At 53.2% G+C, this 6,103-nt stretch overlaps 1 long non-coding RNA gene across 1 annotated transcript; it reads right to left on the bottom strand.

The window, feature by feature from the left end:
- Nucleotides 1-201: 201 nt before the first annotated feature.
- Nucleotides 202-4,524, bottom strand: LOC114629398. Its single transcript, XR_003712660.1, has 2 exons — nt 4,282-4,524; nt 202-470 (listed from the first exon to the last, which is right to left on the bottom strand). It is a non-coding gene; the product is annotated as an uncharacterized LOC114629398 (long non-coding RNA).
- Between the last annotated feature and the right edge of the window lie 1,579 nt (nt 4,525-6,103).

The following is a 6,103-nucleotide window of genomic DNA, read 5'->3' as shown; positions in this document are numbered from 1 at the left end:
GCTAGAGACTTCCCTGTGTGACAGCATTTCCTCTGGGCTCCAGATTCCTCATCTGACCACAGAGAAGATAGTTTTTGTTGTTTGTTTGTTGTTGGGGCGCACATAGGGTGAGAATAGAAGCTCCTACTTCTCAGAAAGGTAAAGCGAGGCTCAAAAAGGCCAGTGACCTCACAGGAGGCTACAGCCAAGCCAATCTCAGGGTAGAATTTGAATCCAGGCTTTATTAATGGCCCTATTTTATAGTTCAGTTGGTTCAGAGTGACTTCTATCTCAGTGTGAAGCTCCCCAAGGTGTCGTGGATCTTGTCATCCTCAGATCACAGTCACAAGGTACTGTGTTAGAGTAGATGGGACTTTCAGGGGCAGGGAATGCCCCTGGACTGCCAATCTTCAAGCCTTCTGTGTGTCTCCCAGGGGCGTGATGACCGAATTTCTTCTGTCCAATGGGCGCAGCCCTGTTCTCTGGGTGGTCTGGAGGGTGAAAACAGGTTGATGGTGAAATCTGCGCTGTGCTTGGAGCAGAGCCTGGCACGCACAGGCGCCTACCACTGTTCTGCCTGTCGGCAGCATGATGTATCACCATTTCTGATTAATGGTGGCTTGGCGCGGCACCGGCCAGGCCTGGGACAGCCTTTGGAACAGAAATAGCTTTTTGTCCTGGGACCTGGGGAAGAACGGGGCTGCGATGCCAGCCTTGGCCTCTCCAAACCTCGATGTTCCTGTCTGTGGGATGGGTCAGGCACCAGCCTCATCAGTTGGAGCTCTGCTTGGGAACCGTTCAGGAGCCCATGCCAGCTTGGCTCTGCTCCTGAGTGGGTGGTGGCCAGGATTAGGTTTCTGAGCCTCTATGCCTGCTGGACTGGAGAGGGCCTCACTGGGCCTCCATCCTTACTGAAAATAGCCTTGCAAATCCCTCTCGTAAAATCCCAGCCTCCCACCCCAGGCCTTCCAGGGACATACCAGAAACTAAAATAGAGTTGAGATCAGCTGTACCCTGATTCCAGTGTCCACCTGACTTGGCCAGCTCCTCTGGAGCCCTGCACGAAGTCCTGAAGATGGCTTCCAGGTGGGTCTATCTTCCATCCTGGGAGGCAGTGGTCTAAACTGGTTCTGGGGGCTCAGGTCAGATGTCACAAATCTCTGGGGGCTTAGACACCCTCACACACATCTGAAGCAATTTATTCCACTTTGGCCTGTGAACCTGGGGGTTGGGTTGAGCTGTTTCTTTGTGTTATGAAGGTGGGTGAAATCATGAATTGAGTAGATGGATGGACAGATAGGCATATGAATTGTATGGATGGGCAGACAAACAAACAGGTGGACGGTGTCTGCCCAGCTACCTGGAAAACCCTGGGCCTTTTTTCCCTCTTGACTGGGACAGAGGCTGGATTACCTCAGCTTAGCCACACCACGGTGCATCCCAGAGGCTCAGAGCCTTCCCTGGGACACAACTCCACAGTACACCAGGAGCTGCCGAGTGACCAGGTGATGGATCAGTCGAGCACCTGTATGACTGTGCCAGCAAAGCTGTCTGCTTGGTGCATATGGCCTCTCCTCTGCACCTGTCTGTAATATTGGCCTTTTGTGGTGCCGGGTTCCTGGGAATTCCTGGCCCCTAGATTTCTGTACATATGGTACTTCCTTCCCTCCCTTCCCTAGAGCTCATTTCTCCTCTTCCTCCTCCTCTTCCTCCTCTTCTTCCTCTTCTTCCTCCCCTTCCTCCTCCTTCCCTTTCTCCTCCTCCCCTTCCTCCTCCTCCCCTTTCTTCCCCCTCTTCCCCCTCTTCCTCCTACACTTCCTCCTCCTCCTCTTCCTCCTCCCCCTCTTCCTCCTTTTCCTCCTCTTCCTCCTCCTCTTCCTCCTCTTCCTCTTCCTTCTCTTCTTCTTCTTCCTCCTCCTCCTCTTCTTCTTCCTCCTCCTCCTCCTCCTCTTCCTCCTCCTCCTCCTCCTCCTCCTCCTCCTCCACTGTGCATTACTGCTTTGGCTGTGAGTGTTCCCAGTTGTCTACCCCAGAACCATAAGTCCTAATAAAATGAACTTGAAGTATGGGGCCCAGGAGGTGATGGTCACATGATGTTATCTCTCCTCACGCCTCTAAAAAGGCTGGGAATGTTAGCTGAATGAATGTATGACCTTGCTGAGCAACCTCAGTTGAGCCTCCTTTTAGTGTAGATTCTAAGCTCTATTGTAGCTCCAGGATTCAGGCAGAGGCTCCATGGATCTGGGTGAGACTCTTCACCCCAAACTTCTGGGTCATCTCTGAAACAGGGCCTTTTATGGGATTCTGCAGGTCTAGTAAGGCTGACTTCCCAGGCAGGGCCACAGTCTCTGTTCACTGTGCAGTCTCTGGACTTAGGCTATATGGCACCCCCAGGGGCAGAGACACCCACCTGCCACCCACCCAGCTCAGGGAAGGAACAAAGCATCCTGGGTCCCAAGATGAGGTGGAGGGGTGGAGAAAGGGTCCCAAGTCCATCCCATGACCCCTTCAAACATTCTGAACTCTAGCACAGATTTCCTCAGGGCATAGGAATGATGATGCCTCCTATCATATGAGGAGGAGGAAAAAGAGGAAGAGGAAGAGGAGGAAGAGGAGGAGGAAGAGGAAGAAGAGGAGGAAAAGAGGAAGAAGAGGAGGAAGAGGAGGAGAAGAAAAGGAGGAGGAGGAAGAGGAGAAAGAGGAGGAGGAAGAAGAGGAGGAGGAAGAGGAGGAAGAGGAAGAAGAGGAGGAAAAGAGGAGGAAGAGGAGAAAGAGGAGGAATAGGAGGAAGAGGAAGAAGAGGAGGAGGAGAGGAGGAAGAGGAAGAGGAAGAAGAGGAAGAGGAGGAAAAAGAGGAGGAGGAAGAGGAGGAAGAGGAGGAAGAGGAAAAGGAGGGAGAAGAAGAAGAGGAGGAGGAATAGGTGGAAGAGAAGGAAGAGGAAAAGGAGGAAGAGGAAGAAGAGGAGGAGGAAGAGGAAGAAGAGGAGGAGGAAGAGGAAGAAGAGGAGGAGGAAGAGGAAGAAGAGGAGGAGGAAGAGGAAGATGAGGAGGAGGAAGAAGAGGAAGAAGAGGAGGAGGAGACAAAGGAAGATGGGGAATAGCTCAGAAATGTTAGTGGCTACACGGCCAGCACACAGGAAGCTTCTATCTGACCAACTCCCTGCATGATGATGATGACCACTAGGTATCTTCTGACCCCGAGACAACATCCTGAGGAGTAGAGAGGCAACATCTCCCAGACTAGGGAGCCTACAAATGATGCTCACTGCACCACAGCATTTAGCTCTTCAGGAGATCTCACTGTATAGACGGGTCCCACAGAGAGGCTGAGGAAGGGGCAGAGGTGAGATGAATTCAGGCCTCTCTGCTGCAGCCCAGAGACACACACAGCGGCGTCAGGGTTAGTTAGCCGCAGTCCTCCATCAAGGGCCAGTCACCCTGAGTTGGTGAGGGCTTTCTCTTTCCAAATGGGCGGGTTTTTCTGTCTTCACTCAGTCTAAGTCAGCCCACAGACATTTACTCAGCCCTTTCATGGGGCTGGGATTAGGTAATACAATATGGCTGCAGGGAAGAGAACATGTGCAAAGAGGAAAGACCCCGGGGGCCCTATGGCTCAGTGTGCGTGCGTGTGTGCGTGCGTGTGTGAAGCCAGGGTGGGGTTTAAACTGAGGCCTGAAGGAATCACAGGAAGTGCAGAAGGCAGAGAAGCCAGCAGAAGTATCCAGGAAAGACATTCCATGGAGGCCAGGCATTCCATGAGCCAGGTGACCTGGCTCCTCCCAGTCTGACACCTCTCTGTCCTGGATGGCTCCCACCTACTCTGTCTCCACTGATGAGTCATCCTTAGGAGGCCTGTCAAGGCCAGAGGGTGGGTAGTAACCTCCTCTGGATCCCCACAGTTTCTGCCACCTCCTGACTTCCCCAGATGACTATGAGCTCCGGGGAGCACGGCCATCTATGGAAACTATTGTGACCCTGTCAGTGAGTGATGGATGGAGGTGCGAGCTAACCTGCTGACCTCCATGCTCAGGGGTGAAGGCTACCCAGCCTGGTGCCCATGGACCTGCAGGCAGATACCTCCTGCTCCTCCCAGAAGGTACGGCTGGGACACAGAGCCCAATGTCAGCAGTACTGAGACAGAAACTATCGGCTGAAGATGGGGCCGGGCCTCAATCAATGCTCAGGATTGATCCTCAATTGTTTGCAAACCTCTGTGGATGCGTGGATGCACGGACACGCACGCAGGCATCAACACATAGATACATACATGCGCTTGGACTCAGAAACAGGAGGTAGACAGACCTTTCCCAAGGCTGTGTTAAGCCCAGCACTGAGCATGCTCCAGTCACTGACTTTAGGATGAGGTCTTCGTGGTTTAGGTTTGAATCCGGCCTTTTCAAGTCCATGGAACAGGATGCAAACTCCCAGGAACTGCCAGCCTCGGAAGCCACGGCTTAGATTAATTACTACAGAGGGTGATCCCTGGAACCTATCCCTTGGGGCAGGGAGGGATAGACCTGTAGAACTCCAACCAGAGGGTTTCACAGTGGTCCCAGGATCATCTTGTAGCTTCACAGAAGCAAAAGTGAGACAAGGCCTGGCAGAGCCAGCTGGGCTCTGGGTGTGGAAACCTGGTTCTCATCCACTGGATAGGCCTCAGCTGCCTGGTCTCCATAGGGATGGCAGCCATGGTTCCGACAGTCAGACTCGGGAACCTCGTCTCTGTTCCCACTCTCTGCTGATGGAACCCAGGCTGATGACATCTGTGAGGACCTGGGCATCTTCAGAGCCCAGCTGGGCAGGACTGTGGCAGCCCTGGGCCGTTATCTGGCACACAGCAGGTGGAGACTGCGCACGGCCAGCGGCTGCCTGGCTTGTATTTTTAACACCCGGCTCTCGGGCGGTGACAAGGTGTCTGCTAAGTGAGGTAATAGGCCATTGAGTGGGTTCCGCTTTGCCGAGGGCCTTCATAAATCACATCTGTCAGGGGCCCATGTCACGGTCCAGGGCAGTGGCCTCACGGCGGCAATTAGCCAGCCTGTGCTGGGTGGCTGGACGGCAGCCTGCTCCCCGGCCCTGTGGCCTGGCAGGGCTGCAGGGGGCTTGGCCCTCTCCTTTTTCTGTCCCCAGACACTGCTCTTTGGAGACAGATGGAAGGGACATTGTGTTCTGTACCCCAGGCACACTACTGAGTCCAGCTGGGGGGACAAGGGCTTTTCTCCTTGCACACAGCAGGTACACTGATCCTCCTGAGGTAGCACAGGGCAGAACTTAACCTAAGGGTGTAGCCTGTACCACCTGTGAGACTATGAGAGTCTATGAGACTATGTCACAGGTGACATGGATGGATGCTCTTGGTATTTTTCATGTACCAGTCTGTAAAGTCCCCACACAACCATCTATGAGTGGGAGAAGGAGGTAGGAGGCCAGCATGAGTCAGCTTCTTTGTCTTCTCTCCATTTTACAGGTAGGGAAACTGAAGTGCCGTTAGCTTAGAGACACAGATGGTGGGAAGGTGGGCAAGTTTGCTCCCTCCCTGTGTGATAGTGCAACCTGGACTTTGGGCTGAGGGAGAGGTCCTTACCTGGTTAGCAGCAGCTAGTCCAGGCCCTGTCCCCTCCTACATATCAGGCCACAGGTAGTTCATGGCTCAGGACACAGTGGGAGGGGCCTGACGGAAGGTCAAGCTATTTGTTGCAGTGATGTAAGCAGAGAAACCGGGGCCAACAAGGGACAAAACTCTGAAGTTGGCACACGCCTCTGCAGTGTCCCAAGCCTGGCATTAGCAGGCTCCATGTACATTTTCACACTCAGGAACAGACGTGGAAAGGAGGCCCAAAGCCCAAAGGTCCCTCAGTGTTCCCTTGACTTAAAACATCTTCCCTGATCTGACTCGCTCAGTGCACACTCAAGGCAGTACACAAGATATCCACACATTCCACACTCCCTATGTACACCCACACACATGCACACACACACACACACATGTGCACACATGCATAGTCTCAATGTATACCCTTGAATACACACACTACACACATTCACCCAACATGAACATGCAAACATGGAGAGTCTATATGTACACTCACATGCACACACATACACACTCCATATGTACACTCAC

Source organism: Grammomys surdaster, unplaced genomic scaffold, assembly GCF_004785775.1.
Source record: "Grammomys surdaster isolate TR1022 unplaced genomic scaffold, NIH_TR_1.0 309, whole genome shotgun sequence".
Classification (NCBI taxonomy): domain Eukaryota; kingdom Metazoa; phylum Chordata; class Mammalia; order Rodentia; family Muridae; genus Grammomys; species Grammomys surdaster.
This window is presented reverse-complemented; position numbering and strand designations above follow the sequence as displayed.